Here is an 18,472-nt window from a genome sequence, read left to right on the forward strand (position 1 = left end):
AAGTGGAACACTTTAATAATTAGGTAATACCTTTCTACTGTTTAAACATTCTCACATGGTATACTTCTACTTTCTTTTTCAATAGCTTTATAGAAATATCATTCAATCATATAAAGTATAGAATTCAATGGACTTTAGTGTATTCACCAAGTTGTGCAACCATCACCACAAATCAATTTTACATTTTCACCAACCCAAAAAGAAAGTTCACACCCATTGGAAGTAACTTCCCATTTCCCACCCGCACTCCACCCGCAGGTCAATCACTAATATATATATTTTTTGGCTGTGCCACAAGCTTTCGGGATCTTCATTCCTGGGCCAGGCATCAAAAACAGACCCTCAGCAGTGAAAGTGCCAAGTCCTCCTATCTTATAGATTTTCACATTCTGGATATTTTATGCAAAGGAAATTATGTGACATGTAGCCTTTAGCAACAGGCTCCTTTCACTTAGCACTATGTTTTCAAGGTCCATCCAGTTTATAGCGTGTATCAGTACTATCCAATAAAAGTTCATTCCTTCGCATTGTCAAGGAATAGTAAATCACATGGATATACCACAGCTTATTTATCCATTCATCAAGTTGATGGGTTGTTTCCATTTTTTGGCTATTATGAATAATGCTCCTAAAAACATTTGTGTGGGCTTCCCCAGTGACTCAGTGGTAAAGAATCCGCCTGCAGTGCAGGAGACGAGGCAGACTCGGGTTCGATTCCTGGGTCAGGAAGATCCCCTGGAGAAGGAAATGGCAGCTCGCTCCAGTATTCTTACCTGGAGAATCCCATGGACTGCAGCTTGGTGGGCTGCAGTCCATGGGGTTGCAAAGAGTTGGACACGACTGAAGCTACTAAGCACAGCACACAAACATTTGCGTACACTTCTTTTTGTTTTTTCCAAAAAGTTATGTATTTTTTCTGTTTGGCTATGCTGGGTCTTTGTTACTGCCAGGGCGCTTCTCTAGTTGCAGAGAGTGGGGGCTGCTCTCAAGTTATGGGGCACAGGCTTCTCACTGCAGTGGCTCCTCCTGTTGCAGGGCATGGGCTCTAGGGTGCGTGGGCTTCAGCAGTTGCGGGTCACGGGTTCTAGGCTGTAGGCTTGGTAGTTGTGGTGAATGGGCTTAGTTGCTCTGCAGCATGTGGGATCTCCCCAGATCAGGGATCAAATCTGTGTCTCCTGCATTGGCAGGTGGATTCTTTACCACTGAGCCACCAGGGGAGCCCTGTGTACAAGTTTTTATGTGGACATATGTTTTTGTTTCTTATATTCTGAGGATTAGAATTAGAATAATCTTAGAATTGCTGTGTCCAGAGGATTGAACGAAGAGGACTATTTTGAAGATTTCATGTGTTTAAACATATGAATTGGTGAAAAATAACATGGTTATCCAACAGATGGACACAGCGAAACTTTTGTAGGTGATGAATATGTTTAATACCTATATTGTGGTGTTAATAATATGGGTTTATACAAATGTCCAACCAAACTGTATCCATTAATTGGCTCAGAAGTAAAGAATCTGCAGGAGCTGATGGAGGAGGTGTAGGAGCTGTAGGAGACACAGGTTCCATCCCTGGGTTGGGGAGATCTCCTGAAGGAGGGCATGGCAACCCACTCCAGTGTTCTTGCCTGGATAATCCCATGGACCCAGGAGCGTGACTGGCTACAGTCCATAGAGTTGAAGAGTTGGACAGGACTAAAGTGACTGAGTACATACGCACACACAATGATGTACAATAATACCTCAATAAAGATGGGGAAAAAAAAAAAAAGAGTTGCTGGGTCCTGACTGCAGCCATGAAATTAAAAGACACTTACTCCTTGGCAGGAAAGTTATGGCCAACCCAGACAGCATACTAAAAAGCAGAGCCATTACTTTGCCAACAAAGGTCCATCTAGTCAAAGTTATGGTTTTTCCAGTAGTCATGTATGGATGTGAGAGTTGGACTATAAAAAAAGCTGAGCACAGAAGAATTGATGCTTTTGAACTGTGGTGTTGGAGAACACTCTTGAGAATCCCTTGGACTGCAAGGAGATCCAACCAGTCCATCCTAAAGGAGATCAGTCCTAAATGTTCATTGGAAGGACTGATGTTGAAGCTGAAACTCCAATACTTTGGCCACCTGATGCGAAGAGCTGACTCATTTGAAAAGACCCCTGATGCTGGGAAAGATTGAGGGCAGGAGGAGAAGGGGTCAACAGAGGATGCAATGGTTGGATGGCATCACCGACTCAATGGACGTGGGTTTGGGTGGACTCCAGCAGTTGGTGATGGACAGGGAGGCCTGGCGTGCTACAGTCCATGGGGTCGCAGAGAGCTGGACATGACTGAACAACTGAACTGAACTGATAGAAACTCCCTGCTTAACCTTTTGAGGAACTCCAGAGTGTTCTCCACAGCAGACACAGCTCTTTACACCACCACCTACGATGGACAGTTTCCATTTTCTCCACATCCTCTACAACACCTGGATTATCTACTTTTCGACAGGATGAGAAGTGCCATCTCACAATGGTTTTTACTTGCATTTCCTTGATAGATAATGACATTGAGCAGGTCTTCGTGAGATTATTAGCCAGTTTTTTTGAGAAACGTCCACTCAGATCCTTTGCCTATTTTTATCATTTAAATTTTTTAATTTGAAAGCAGCCTCTGTTTATTAACTGACCAGATTACAAAAATAATCACAGTAGATACCTTAGTTCATCCTTCTAATAAGCCTGTTGATCTGGTCTTCCCGATTGCCAGCATCTCTACCTTCTACAAAATGGGTGGTCTCTTCCTTCATTCCACCTCGTGCAGAAGACAACTTGAAGTGCCACAGGAAGTTGCATGCGTCTTTGAAACATTTTCCAATGGTACAGACCTCATGAATCTGATTCTCCATGCAGATGATGCCATCTTTGCCAAGAGATCGAGCAATCACTGTGTTATCTGTCAGGTCAATTCACTTCTTGTTGGTTTTGCCATAAGCACACTTGTAGATCAATTCATTTACTGACCGAAGGTCTGGGGACTCTCATGCAGTGTATGGTTCCACAGTTCTCAGCGTGGTAACTGAAGCGTTGCTGAGCTTCACACAGGTGCCACTGAAGATCTGACAGAGGCAAACAAGCTGCAATAACTTTCCAACCTTTCAGCAAATGCCACCGATACTTCTGATCCTTATGACAAGCGCCAGTTTGGATTCAGAGGGTACATAGATGTTGCTGGCTTTTCTTGCCATCCTAGCCATTCGAAACTTTTGCAGGTAATGGATATGATTACCTATATTCCTGTGATACCATCTGCCTGTATTCCTGTCATAATGCTTAGCTTTTTCATAGAACTTTTTCATAGATGAGCTTTCTCTTTGCTTTTCAAAGCATCTTTAGGGCAGACTTCTTTCTCAAGCTCTTGATCTTAAGCTCTGCAAAAATCTTTTATTTGATCTAAGGGTTTCTGGCATAGCAAAAACCTTCTTTTTCTTATCTTCTGAACCCTCCATGGTTCCAACCAGGAAAGAGCTGCTGCTCCCCCTCTTTTTTTTGGCTGCACCACAATGCACGTAGGGGATCTTAGTTTCCAGTGTGTGTGCAAAATCACGTCAGTCGTGTCTGACTCTTTGCGACCCTAGGGACTGCAGCCCAGCAGGCTCCTCTGTCCATGGGATTTTTCAGGCAGGAATACTGGAGTGGGTTGCCATGCCCTCATCTAGGGCATCTTCCCAAACCAGGGATCGAATTCACATCTCTTAAGTCATCTGCATTTGCAGGTGGGTTCTTTACCACTAGGGCCACCTGGGCCAGGGATCTAATCCGCATTCCCTGGGTGGCGGAAGCGCAGAGTCTTAACCACTGGACCACCGAGGAAGTCCCAAAAGAAGTCATTTTGACCTAAGTATGCCTGCAATTGATAACACATTTTAAAAAAATTATTTATTTTTGGCTTAGGCAGCAGCTGGGCTCTTTGCTGCGGCACGTGGATTTCTCTCTAGTTGTGGCGCGTGGGCTCAGAAGCTGCGTGCATGGGCTCAGTGGCTGCAGTGATGGGCCCAGCGGCTGTGTGTGGGCTCAGTAGTCGTGGTGTGTGTGCTTAGTTGCCCCGTAGCATGTGGGATCTTAGGTCCCTGACCAGGGTTCAAACCCATGTCCCCTCCACTGGAAGATGGATTCTTAACCACTGGACCTCCAGGGAAGTCCCGGTAACATTTTTAATAGCAAATAAATTATCTAATTATTCTTGTGTTAAACAGTTCTTCAAATATTCAAGACCAGGCATCAAATCTCCCTTTGTTTCTTTTTAAAATTGATTAACCAGTTTCTTTAAATGAGGAAAGGTCTGAATCTCTAAACATCATAACCACTTCAAAAAAATGTCTCTCTAAATTAAATGCAAAAACCTAAATGTGATCCAAATAATTCAGTGTATGAGATTATTATTTTCAGTACAGAGGGATAGGAATTAAACAGATGGATAAACAGAGAAGTAAACATGGACACATAATTAGATTAATACCTTTCAAAAATATATTTACTCAAACGTCAGGGGGCAAAAGAGGAGAGGCAGTGAACATAACATTTAAAGATGGAATCTGGAGAACTCAGCTCTTCAACAAACTCATTTAAGTCTTTCAAAAACCTCTAGGTAAATGAAATGTGCCTCTCCCTTACTTGAGAAACAGGTGGGAGGTGAGTGTGAGAGAGGCCAGGAGAACAGTGCTCACTTTGCACTGACAGCAGCAGAAATGCAAACGGAACTTCTTTGGGTGTGTGGTCCTGGAGACCGTTTCAGTTACAGAATTCAGACCAGCATGTGAGGAGTGCTAACACAGGCACCGGATTGGGGAAAAAGTCTAGCCCAGGGCTTTTGTAGTCCATGAGAAGTAGACTGCCAACTTTTCTGGTAGGCCTTAGATTTAAATAAATGAGCTTCCCTGGTGGCTCAGATGCTAGAGAATCTGCAGGCAATGCAGGAGACTGGCTTTGATCACTGATTATGAAAATCCCCTGGAGAAGGAAATGGCAACCCACTCCAGTATTCTCGCCTGGAGAATTCCATGGACAGAGAGGCTGGCGGGCGACAGTCCATGGGATCGAAAAGAGTCAGATATGACGGAGTGACTAACACTCACTTTTTTTTTCATATTTAACTCAATTTACTAGTTGCTGTTCTTGGATAAATTATATAATTTCTGAATCTAGACTGCCAGAGGGTATTGTTTTCAGAAGGTTGCTTGGTGGGTTGAGTTCACTTCAGTTTAGTTGCTCAGTCATGTCTGACTCTTTGTGACCTCACAGACTGCAGCATGCCAGGCTTCCCTGTCCATCACTAACTCCCGGAGTTGACTCAAACTCATGTCCATCAAGTTGGTGATGCCATCCAACCATCTCATCCTCTGTCAGCCACTTCTCCTCCCACCTTCAATCCCTCCCAGCATCAGGGTCTTTTCCATTGAGTCAGTCTTCGCATCAGGTGGCCAAAGTATTCAGCATCAGCATCAGCCTGTCCTTGCAATGAACACTCAGGACTGATCTCCTTTAGGATGGACTGGTTGGATCTCCTTGCAGTCCAAGGGACTCTCAAGAGTCTTGTCCAATACCACAGTTCAAAAGCATCAATTCTTTGGTGCTCAGCGTTCCTAATAGTCCAACTCTCACATCCATACATGACTACTGGAAAAACCATATCTTTGACTAGGTGGACCTTTGTTGGCAAAGTAATGTCTCTGCTTTTAATATGCTGTCTAGGTTGATCATAACTTTTCTTCCAAAGAGAAAGCGTCTTTTAATTTCATGGCTGCAGTCACCATATGCAATGATTTTGGAACCCCAAATAATAAAGTCTGACACCATTTCCATTGTTTTGCCATCTATTTGCTGTGAAGTGATGGGACCAGATGCCATGATCTTAGTTTTCTGAATGTTGAATTTTAAGCCAACTTTTCACTCTCCTCTTTCATTTGCATCAAGAGGCTCTTTAGTTCTTCTTCACTTTCTGCCATAAGGGTGGTGTCATCTGCATATCTGAGGTTACTGATATTTCTCCCGGCAATCTTGATTCCAGGTTGTGCTTCTTCCAGCCCAGTGTTTCTCATGATGTACTCTGCATATAAGTTAAATAAGCAGGGTGAAAATATACAGCCTTGACGTACTCCTTTCCCTATATGGAACCAGTCCATTGTTCCATGTCCAGTTCTAACTGTTGCTTCCTGACCTGCATACAGGTTTCTCAAGAGTCAGGTCAGGTGGTCTGGTATTCCCATCTCTTTCAGAATTTTCCACAGTTTATTGTGATCCACACAGTCAAAGGCTTTGGCATAGTCAATAAAGCAGAAATAGATGTTTTTCTTTAGGGCTGTTTTTTCATTCTGTTGGCTTCTCTTCACTATTTCACACTAAAACATGTTTGAGGGGACTCCCTAGTGGTCCAATGGTTAATAAGATTCCCGCTTCCAAATGTAAGGAGCACAGTTTCAATCACTGGCTGGGCAACTAAGATGCCACATGCTGCACAGTGAGGCCAAGAAATTTAAAAGATAAAAGAACTTTAAAAAATATTTGAGATTTATATTTGAAGCCAGAATTTTAAAGGGCATCATGGATGTTTTCCATTTTGTATGTTACTGTAGTATGGCTGGAGTTCTTGTCCAAATGAAAACCAGCAGATAACAATCCTCTGGTTACTATTCTCCAAGGATTCCCATTTTCCATATGAACAAAACCATACTGTGTGACAGAATTTTGTCTTGAAGTTTCATCACAGTAACTGCTATTAAATTTTACTAAGGGTTAGAGACAAATCCTTGCCCACGATGTAAAACATGCAACATTTTGTCTCGATAATCTCAGATGCGGTGGATTCTTGCCTGGGAGCATCTGATACTTCACTTCGTCATCTTGTTCCATTTTCCTGTCACAAACAGCTTATTATCAAAAAGGAAAGGAGTGAGTCCTATTTTGCGTTGGTGAAATGACAGGGATCCCTGGGAGGGAGGAGGCACAGTGGCCCCACGGGCTAGAACACCAAAAGAAGAAAAGGATAAAGAGCTTCAGGAAGAGGGTAGATTCTAGCGTAGCAATGAGGGGTCTGAAAGCCCCAGATTCTCTAAGGCAATGATGATCACCGTGCAGCCCCAGGAGCACCACTAGGGAGCTTATTAAAAGGACCCACAAAATCAAAATCCGCATTAACAAAATCCTCTGGTAATCTGTGTATACAGTAAAGTTTGAGGATCACTGGTTGAAAAATACCAAGAGTTTTATCCTTTTATGCCACAATGCTCTTGCCTTACTTCAGGGCTCTTAGAGTCACCCTAAAACGCACCTGGACTCAGGAAGTACTTGGAAAGGGGTTCATGTCACAGAAGACAAAGTGGTCCCTTGTGCTGTCCCCGTGTTAGCTCACAGCTCACCCTAATGACTCAAGGTCAAAGAATTTTTAATCGAATCCCATGAGCAAAGCGCTGAGTTCGCCAAAAAGTAAGATGTTGAGGAAAAATCCAAACAAACCTTTTGGCCAAATATGTGTTATGAAGGATGTGCACTCTTTAAAATCCTTAATTTTTATTACTGGGAGACAGGCTATCCTTAAAATAGGAAATAGTCTACATATTCTGTTAGATTCAACTCTAGTTCTCTGCCGTATTAGACTTCTTTAAGATTCTAACTGGCTCCATGAAAAGCAAGGCATGCTGCTTTAATAAATGCTTCCCTTAAACAAATGTAAAAATGCATGTTATTATATGGAATTAGATTTGTTCTCCCTGTGCGCATCCTGCTCTTCATTAGACGAGTCAAATTTAAATACTGCATCGAAAATTCTAGAGCAGTTTCCTAAGCTCTCTGCTCAGTAAGCACAACTCCAGCTCTAAGCACTGTTGTTGTTGTTCGGTCGCCCAGTCGTGTCTGACTCTTGCGACCCCATGGGGGCAGCACACCAGGCCTCTCTGTCCCTCACCGTCTCCCGAAGTTTGCCCAAGTTCATGTCCATTGCATCGGTGATGCCATCCAGCCATCTCAATGTCTGATGCCCTCTTCTCCTTCTGCCCTCAGTCTTTCCCAGCATCAGGGACTCTTTCAATGAGTTGGCTGTTTAAGCATAGTGCAGTATAAAGAAAACAGCAATAATGGCTGTGGAGAGTTTAAAAATGCCATACAGGAGACTGCATGCATTACTTCAGGATCTTCCAGAGGAATAACTGTATCACTTGCCAATGAACTTGGTTATCTCAGGGGAAAAAAAGTCAGGCTATAGCACTTTTCTGCCTACACTGGCCAAGAGTAATCTGCTCTCCTGTGAACCCACCAACAGATACTGATTACTGAGCTGCTACTATATAACCAGGAGGTGCTAGTGGTAAAGAACTCGCAAGCCAATGCAGGAGACATTAAGAGACACAAGTCTGATCCCTGGGTGGGGAAGATCCCTTGGAGGAAAGCTGGACAACCCATCCCAGTATTCTCGCCTGGAGAATCCCAGGGACAGAGGCGAATTGTGGGCTACAGTCCATAGAGTCTCAAAGAGTTAGACATGATTAAAGCAACTTAGCGTGCACACACTATATAACCAACACTGCGAAAGATATAAAAGTGTGGGAAACAAAACTTGTTCCCCAGGAATTTATGGCCTAGACTGAGAGGAAAAACTAGATGCACATAAAAATAATGGTCAAGAGAGTATATAAGTCTCAAATGAGGACTACAAACAAGTGTGCAGAAGTTAACTTTGGTCTTGGGTGATCAGGGAAGCTTACAGAGCACACAGGATTTGACATGGCACTGAAGCTCAATCGAAGTTGAACAAAATGATAGAATTGATAGTTGGTTGGAATAAAATATTCTCCATCAGCCATAGTTCTCATAGTGATTTTTCCAAAAGAAACATTTCCTTGGGACTCTCATATCTGATTCTAAGGACCAAATGTGTTAGTCTCACTATGTTATTAACAATTCAACTAAAAAAGCCCAACAACAAAATGATCATTTTTGGATGTTTGGATGATAATTTAGCTAATGGAGCTTTCTTTCTTTATCTGGCAAAATGTTCCCGTGTTATCTTCATTTCACCATCCTGGTGGATATTTTCCCTCCTGCTGCAGCCAAGCAGGACTCCAGTTGAAAATAACATGAAACCATGCAGCAACATCCCCACTTTTGCTGCAAGTTCACTGCATCCTCCAGGGCCATGCTCTTTACACACGGGGCTTAACAAATGTTGTTGGCAGATGGAGTCACAGAAAGAATGATTCTGTGCGGCTTTCTAGCCCATCTTTTCTAGGTTACAAGCAGAAAAAGTATTTAACAGTGAAAGAAGAAGGAGGGGGGGAAAAAACAGACTGGGATCTGATTACCAGCTGACTTGCTTTTGTTTTTGTTAATAATAGTGTATTTTACTATTTACCGAGCAATCTAAACTACTTGGCAGCTACAGTAAAAATGAGGGGTCCTAAAATAATGCTGGAGAATAATTTTCAAAAGGCTAAAAAGATGATCTCATACCTGTATAAAATAAACATGTGGTGAATGATTTTATTCAACTCAATTAATAAGGGAAATAGTAAAAGACTGGGGTTGAATTAGAATTGGAGGAGCTTAAGTATTTATAAATTTAAAAAGGAATGTTAGTATTGCTTAAGATACTAAGTTAGATGCAAAATTACTTAATGTCCTACAGGGCCACAGGCCACAGCCTAGAGGGTTATCCTTCCCACTGAACAGAAATCATCTGCATCTCTAACCAGACAGGAATACACATGTTAACCTCTGCTGCTATGGAGTTGTCAAATGACACTGTCAACAGACAGTTAAAGGAGCAATCTGGGCAGTGCACTGGAAGAACACCCAGAAACCTCCTCTCATGTCTCTAGCCTGAGTTTTGAATAATTGTCCTGACACTCGGAAGAGGCTCTCAAAAGGGAATGACAAATGCCCGACATCATACTAGTATAGCATGCAGATCTCGCTAATGCATATGACATTGTACCACTTAGAAAAGAACACTTAGGGCTGGTGTTCATTCTGTACAGTTTGAGGTAACATGACTTGATTTATGTAATGACAAGACTCAGAGACGTACGGCTCACAAAAATATGTTCCAGTGAATATTAATGAGCACAGAGGTCATCTACATGGCAGCCTCGGTGATCTGGAACCCAGTTGGGAACCAACCTACACATAAATTTAAAGGGCACTGAAGTCCAGTTTTAGAGTTAATTCTCACAGCCTTTCTCATCTGGAGAGTACTGGACACAGTGATTTATTAGCAGAGAGGTGCTTTTAGAGAGGAATACATAATCCATAAGCACCCAGGGCCACTTAGTTACAGGCGGCAGCTCTCTAAACCTCTGAAGGTATCAGTGTCTAATAGTAAAGTTCTACACATCATCTTTATAGAAGCATCAGTTATCAAAAACCCTAAACTGTTTTAATAAACTCTCCTAAAGAAAGTGTCAGTTAGTCAGTTCAGTTGCTCAGTCATGTCTCTTTGCGACCCCATGAACTGCAGCACGCCAGCCCTCCCTGTCCATCACTGACTCCCAGAGTTCACTCAAACTCATGTCCATTGAGTCGATGATGCCATCCAACCATCTCATCCTCTGTCGTCCCCTTCTCCTCCTGCCCCCAATCCCTCCCATCATCAGGGTCTTCTCCAACACCACAGTTCAAAAGCATCAATTCTTCAGCGCTCAGCTTTCTTCACAGTCCAACTCTCACATCCATACATGATCACAGGAAAAACCATAGCCTTGACTAGACGGACCTTTGTTGGCAAAGTAATCTCTCTACTTTTCAATATGCTATCTAGGTTGGTCATAACTTTCCTTCCAAGGAGTAAGCGTCTTTTAATTTCATGATTGCAGTCACCATCTGCAGTGATTTTGGAGCCCCAAAAAATAAAGTCTGACACTGTTTCCACTGTTTCCCCATCTATTTGCCATGAAGTGATGGGACTAGATGCTGTGATCTTAGTTTTCTGAATGTTGAGCTTTAAGCCAACTTTTTCACTCTCCTCTTTCACTTTCATCAAGAGGCTTTTTAGTTCCTCTTCACTTTCTGCCATAAGGGTGGTGTCATCTGCATATCTGAGGTTATTGATATGTCTCCCAGCAATCTTGATTCCAGCTTGTGCTTCTTCCAGCCCAGAGTTTCTCACAATGTACTCTGCATAGAAGTTAAATAAGCAGGGTGACAATATACAGCCTTGACATACTCCTTTTCCTATTTGGAACCAGTCTGTTGTTCCATGCCCAGTTCTAACTGTTGCTTCCTGACCAGCATACAGGTTACTCAAGAGCCAGGTCAGGTGGTCTGGTATTCCCATCTCCTTCAGAATTTTCCAGTTTATTGTGATCCACACAGTCAAAGGCTTTGGCATAGTCAATAAAGCAAAAATAGATGTTTGTACAAATGTATAATTCAAAACAAATTCTGTGAAGAACAGTTTAAAGTGTAAACGTGTTGTTATTGAAAGAGCTAACAAATCAATTCAACTTCCACTACTGAATATATGGGCTTCCCTTGTAGCTCAGTTGGTAAAGAATCTGCCTACAATGCAGGAGACCCGGGTTTGATTCCTGGGTTGGGAATATCTCCTGGAGAAGGAAATGGCAACCCACCCTAGTATTCTTGCCTGGAGAATCCCATGGACTGTAACCTGCAAGGCTCCTCTGTCTGTGGGGTCACAAGAGTCAGACATGACTTAGCAACTAAATTACCACCACCACCACTGACTATATATTATGGGCAGGATACCTTACTGGGCCCTGAATCGTGCTAATAGGAATAAAACATTGTTCCTGCTTTCAAAAAGCTATGATTAGGGAGATGTGCAAACACATTTAATACAAGAAAGGCTGAATAAAGCATTAGTGCCCATGTAGAAACATGTAGGCGAGAAAGAGTCACTCAGGACTAAATTAGATGAAGTCACGGAAGACTTCATGGAGAAAGGAACATTTAGGTTGTGCCTTGAAGGATTTACTATCCATTTGACTGAAAAATTCTCTAAAAGGAATGACTGTGAATAAATGAAGGGTTGCTATTTTCCTCAAAATAACTCCAATTATGTAGAAAACTACATGTGATATTATAAACAAAGATGAGTGACAAGTTGAGATAAAAACATGACAAAAGACAGACCTGTATCGTGGACGATTCACAAAAGAAACGGTACTGGCCAATGAACATCCAAAACTGTATTTGACCTTGCTAATAACCAGAGAAATGCATAGGAACAGGAGATACCCTTTTGCAGAGAGCAGCATACAAAGACTAAAGCAGGAGACAATACTTGCAGTTGGCAAGTGTGCAAAGAAACCAGTGTCCTCATATACAGTTATTAAGAATTTAAACTGGTACAACCTTCCCTTTAGAATTTATTACCACTGCAAAGGAGTTATCCTATGAAAATAATTACACAGTAGTACAAAGATTATATCTGCATGAATGTCACCAAAACACAAAACAATGTTTAAAAGGAGAAAGCAAAGAAATATCCAACAGTTGAGCACTGGTTGATAAATTATGGAACCATGAAATATCATGTGGCCTTAAAAATATAATCATAAAATTTAATGATGTGGAAAAAAATTACAAAATATTAAGTGAGAGGAAAAAAGTATGTTATAAAAGTCTATCAGTCAATATGGTCCTAGTTTTGATTTTAAAAATGAAACAAAAAAAGGATCTTTGTCTTCCTGTTCATCTCCAGGTTATACCTTTAGGTCTCATCTCTTAGATTTAACAATGATCTAATTCTAAGAAGATAGATTTTTCTTTCCTTATGAGAAGCTCTGGAACAAACTAGTAAAATACTGCTTAAAAAAAACTATTATAATGCTTAAGAAAATCTTATAGAGTATATACACCAATAAAGCTTGCCACAGCATCCTAACAGAGTCAGCCTGGTCTCACAGGGTGTCTTCAGTATGTTGATATAAAGAACTGAGTCTAGGAGTAGTCCATTCATGGAGAGGAAGCGAAAATAACTTATAGAGCAGCTCACTTCCTTTCCTGAACTCCTGATCATTAGTCCTGAGTACACATTAAGGCACCTCAAGTGCCAGGTGGTGTTAGGTGGCCTCTTCAGGCAGTTACTGGGGAAGCACAGTTCCCAGTTACTGGCAGGCATAGCAGATGCTCTTCATTGTCAGGATGGTGGGTGGTGCTCCCTGATTTCCAGGGCTGTGGTGGCAGCATCTCTTACTGGGTCCATGACCACAGAGAACTATGAGCCACTGCTGGTGTTGCTCCATGTGTGTGTGTACGTGTGTGTGTGTGTGTGTGTGCAGGGGACAGGTAGCAGGTATGAGGTGAAACAGGCATGGCCATGCAGAGTTTGGTTCGTACAGAACAGAGTATGATACAGTCAACCGCTTGCACCACCTGGATCTACTCATATCCTCTTACGGTATCCAGATTGCGTCAGATGCCCTCACTTCCTCTCCAGAAGAAAGCAAAGAATCATCTTAACGCTAGTAGTCACTCATTCCCTTGATGCACACCAAGATCCACTCCCTACTGCTGTAGCTCGCTCCGGGTGTGTAACTAGTGATGGTGTCATTTCCTGCCCTATTCCAGACCGCCCTCCCTTTCACATGGCTCTTCTCTTGGGTGTGCAGTTTGTGGGATCTTAGATCCCCAACTAGGGACTGAACCCTGGGCCACAGCAACAGTGAGAGTGCTGAGTCCTAACTGCTGGACTGCCAGGGAATTCACTACTCTTTTTGTTTCACACACAAGAGATTAAATGATTTGCACAGAGTTAAGATTTAGTTGGCTGTAGTGCGTTAGAGAACCAGAGACTCCTGACACCTGAGAGACTTTCAACCAAAGATTCTGCTGTCCATAAATTTTATATATTCGTTTCAACTTTAACCACACAATCCACGTATAATCTGAGTGAATATTTACTTAGTGCAGTCAAGATTCCTTTGTAATAAAAAAGTACCCTATATCTCTGGCATGAGTTAGATTTTTATTATCTATAATAAACTTAAATAGATGAATCTGTATTTGGTAATATTGTGTTTTGTTTTAAGTAAGATTAAGTGTATCCACCTATAAATGATTGGTATACTAATATGGATTTATTGAGGTGGGAGAGGCATCTGAGGTCATCGAGTTTGAAATACACAGAATAAATCAAGGCACCGTGAAGTAAATTGCCCCCAAATAGCCTTCAGAAAATTCTGAACCATATTTGAAATGTCAAAGACATGAGTTATGTGGCTATCCATAAATATTTCTTAATCTTTTAAAAGGGATCCTTTAAGAAACTTCAAAATAAATGAATGAAATCCAATAATTTAAAACTCAAGTGCTGTTATTTCTACGAGATCTTGGATTATATGTTCATTTGTTCACTGGAAGAAAAATCACATTTTCATTTCTTATATTTTATTTATATTAGAGAGGGTACTTCAATATTAATTCAAATATCTATCTATTAAATGCAAAAATGTTAATGTAATATTAAAAATGAAATTTAAATGAAAGCAAGGGGTTATCACATTAAGGTTCCCATGGCAACTTTCACTACACTTTTCAGCTTCTGAATTGTAATACAGTCATTTATTACAGGCTCATATAAAATATAATTTTGCAAATATTTAAAGATGTATAGGCTAATTCATGTCAATTTAAGACTTCATATGTGATGTAATATATCAGGCTAAGAATACTCTAAATATTAACCCATATTCTTAATTTAGACATACTACATAAAACAGATGCAAACTTCCTAAATATTGAATGATTTGTTATTGAATAATTTGTGTTTTGAATAGCATTCACATGAATTATAGCATTTTGCAGTTCCCATCAGGGTTGAAATCTGAACTTTACGTTATGAAAATATGAATATAGACAGGGTCAAGTGCCCCTCTCTTTAGCTTAGCAAGAGTTTGAAATTACACATTACACATTTTGCCAGAGTAGGCCAAGTGTAAATTCATTAGTTCACACAAGTTAAAAGTACAGGAATTGAATGACGCAGATCAAACAATACTGTCGGAGCCTTCCTGGCTCTGCTGTTTCTGCAGCCTTCAGCAGTAAGTAGTGGACGAAGAACTCCAAAAAGTAAACATCTGCTAACCAAGCAGTGTCTATTTATCTAAGGGAAAAATGTGTATTACCTCAAAGCTACGTGTCTGCATCTTTTCCTACATCCTTAAACAATCTGAACATCCCTCGATGGGGTAGGTTAAGCAAGCAATGGTATCAGAGCTTTGACAATGACTAATCAGTACTGCTGCGGCACGGTGTCCACAGCACACTGCCAAGTAAGCAGAGCAAGAACACGACCAGAGCGAAGCAAAACAAAGCCAAACGCTGCCTCACAGTGCACACACACATGTGGAGAGAAGCCCAGAATGCGCTCCAAATACTAATAGTGGCCATCTCTGGATGGTGGGGTTATGACTGCTCTGTTTCTTGATAGTATTTTCCGAGTTTTTTCAAATGAATATAATTAGAAAATAAAGTGTACAGTGTAAATAAAGTAAGTACTCTCTGTTGTCAGTGTGAAGATACTGGTATTCTCCACTGAGAGCAGGAGTATAAACTGGAAAAAACCTCCTCGAGACATTTGATAACATAACATTGCAGTAAATATATTTCTAAATTCTATTTTTAAATATTCAGGAAATTGGAAGCACTCACATATTCAAGCATGATTAAATAATTCTGCATCTATAAGAGGAAATACTAAATACCATGTCATAGAATATTTCTGTGTGAAAATACTGTCGATAACATCAGGATGCCATTAACTGCAAGCAATAAGAAACCCAGGCTCAAAAATCTCTGGGTAACCTCAGCAGTTGAACATACCCATTTACCTCCAATTCCTCCTGGAGCCAAAATACAGTGACAGCAAAGTGGGGGAGTAGAAATCCATAAAGACAAGGAGAGGGGAGGAGACAACAGCAACAGTTTTTGAGGCTAGAAAGCTGGGTGTGTGGGGGTACCCTGTGGGCCAGTAAAACAGGTGACAGAGAAAGCCAGGCAGGCAGTCCAGAAACAGGCCGATTCAGCCGTCAGAACTCAAAGTGCTCAGGAAATGAACACACCTGGAAAGTGGAAAACGTACTTGGGAAATGAGAAGAACCCAGGTCTCCCTCAGAAATCAAAACCTATTGCAGATTTTAGAGGCCAGCATCTCCCCACATCCAACCATCAGACTTTTACAGGCTGTTGAGGCCTGAGCACCCTATTCCTATGCATTTGGGTGTATATGTTCTAACTACTGTAACCTATGAACACAAGTTATGAGATGCATTAAAAATGAACCTTAGTGGGCACTTCCCTGGTGCTCCAGCAGTTCAGACTCCACACTTCCACTGTGGGGGCAGGGGGGTGGTGGCCGGGTATGATCCCTGCTCGGCGAGCTAAGATCCCACATGCCTGAGATGCTGCCAAAAAAAAAAAATATGGAACATCCCTAAATCTCATTTTGCCGTCCCCTTCTTTTTCTGACGTTAGCACACGTTTCGTTTTGTCTTTGAACCTTTTTTTCCCCCGCTCCTGCCACATCACGCAACATGTGGGATCTTATTTCCCCTACCAGGGATGGAACCCACACCCCATAGAGTGGATGTGCGACGCCCAACCACTGGACTGCCAGGGAAGTCCCCTTTGAACCTTATTTTAAAAGAATCTCCAAATATAAACGCACCAGTGTTCATGGCAGCATTATTCATGAAAAGTGAAAAGTATTAGTCTCATTTGACTCTTTGCAACCCCATGGACTGTAGCTTTCCAGGCTCTTCTGTCCGTGGGATTTTTCGGCAAGAAAACTGGGCTGGGTAACCACTCCCTTCTCCAGGAGCTCTTCCCAACCCAGGGATTGAACCCTGGTCTCCTGCATTGCAGGCATATTCTTTACCATCTGACCTAAGTGTTATTCATAGCAGCCCCAAATTGAAAGCAACCTAAATGTCAATCAACTGAAGGAATTTTTTAAATGGTATATACTTCTATAATAGAATATCATATGGCAATAAAAAGTAATGAAGGACTGACACTGCAACACTGAAAACGTTATCCTAAGTGACAGGAGCCTCAGAGAAGGCCACCGATTGTGCGATTCCATTTACAGGAAATGTCCAGAATAGGCAAACCTAGAACCAGAAAGTAGACTAGTGGTTGCCAGGGGCTGGGGAGAGTGACTGACAGTGGGTATGGAGTTTCTTGTAAGGGTGATGAAAATTTTCTAAAATTAAATAGCTGCAGAATTCTAAATATTAAACTAAAACCCACCAGAGTATACTCTAAATGAGTAAATTTTATGGTATGTGAATTATACCTCAATAAAGCTATCAAAAAAGGTATTTTGCTGAATGTATTCTTCTGCAGTCTTTTAAGAAAATTCAACACGATGCTTCTAAGATTTATCTGATGTTTACGTATCATGCAGTAGTGCATTCATTTTTAATGCTGTTGAGTGCTACCATTTGCTTACCCATTCTGTAGTGAGTGAAAGTTTTACTTGACTCTAGCTCTTGCTGGTACAATGCCAATAGATGTATACATCTCTCCTGCTGTACGTGAGCAAGGATATATACCAGACTACAGAGATTTGTGTTTAACTTTATAAAACAATGCTACATTACTTTCCTAAGTGCTGTTCCATGTGGGTTTGCATTCCCACCAGTACTGAATTGGACTTCTTTTTATTGCCTGCCTTCTTCAGGGCTGTCATCCAGGTGTGTATGAAATGACACTTTACTGAGATCTTAACCTGCTTTTCCAATTACCAATGAGATTGAACTTCATTTCATATTTTTTCTGACTATTCCTGTTTCTCCTTTTGTGAAGTAAAGTGAAGTCGCTCAGTCGTATCTAACTCTGTGACCTCATGGACTGTAGCCCACCAGGCTCCTCTGTCCATAGGATTTTCCAGACAAGAATACTGGAGAGGGTTGCCATTTCCTTCTCCAGGGGATCTTCCTGACCCAGGGATCCAACCCAGGTATTCCACATTGCAGGCAGACACTTTACCATCTAAGCCACCAGGGAAGCCCTTCTGTGAAATGCCTCCAAATGTTTTGCCTATTTTTCTATGCATTAATTTTTTCCTGATTGATTTGTGTGTACACTATATGTATGCTACTGCTGCTGCTGCTAAGTCACTTCAGTCGTGTCTGACTCTGTGCGACCCCATAGGTGGCAGCCCACCAGGCTCCCCCGTCCCTGGGATTCTCCAGGCAAGAACACTGGAGTGGGTTGCCATTTCCTTCTCCAATGCATGAAAGTGAAAAGTGAAAGTGAAGTCGCTCAGTCGAGTCTGACTCTTCACTATCCCATGGACTGCAGCCCACCAGGCTCCTCCATCCATGGGATTTTCCAGGCAAGAGTACTGGAGTGGGATGCCATTGCCTTCTTTGACAACATATGTATAAATGACTTATAATGAATTAGAAAAGCTAATGAACAGGAAAAATTATAATATGTATATTCATATATATATATATGCCATATATGTATATAAT

At 41.5% G+C, this 18,472-nt stretch overlaps 1 pseudogene; it reads right to left on the reverse strand.

Moving 5' to 3' along the window:
• Nucleotides 1-270: 270 nt before the first annotated feature.
• Nucleotides 271-17,423, reverse strand: LOC133246676 (large ribosomal subunit protein uL30-like; annotated as a pseudogene).
• Between the last annotated feature and the right edge of the window lie 1,049 nt (nucleotides 17,424-18,472).

Source organism: Bos javanicus, chromosome 4 (genome assembly GCF_032452875.1).
Source record: "Bos javanicus breed banteng chromosome 4, ARS-OSU_banteng_1.0, whole genome shotgun sequence".
NCBI classification, from domain to species: domain Eukaryota; kingdom Metazoa; phylum Chordata; class Mammalia; order Artiodactyla; family Bovidae; genus Bos; species Bos javanicus.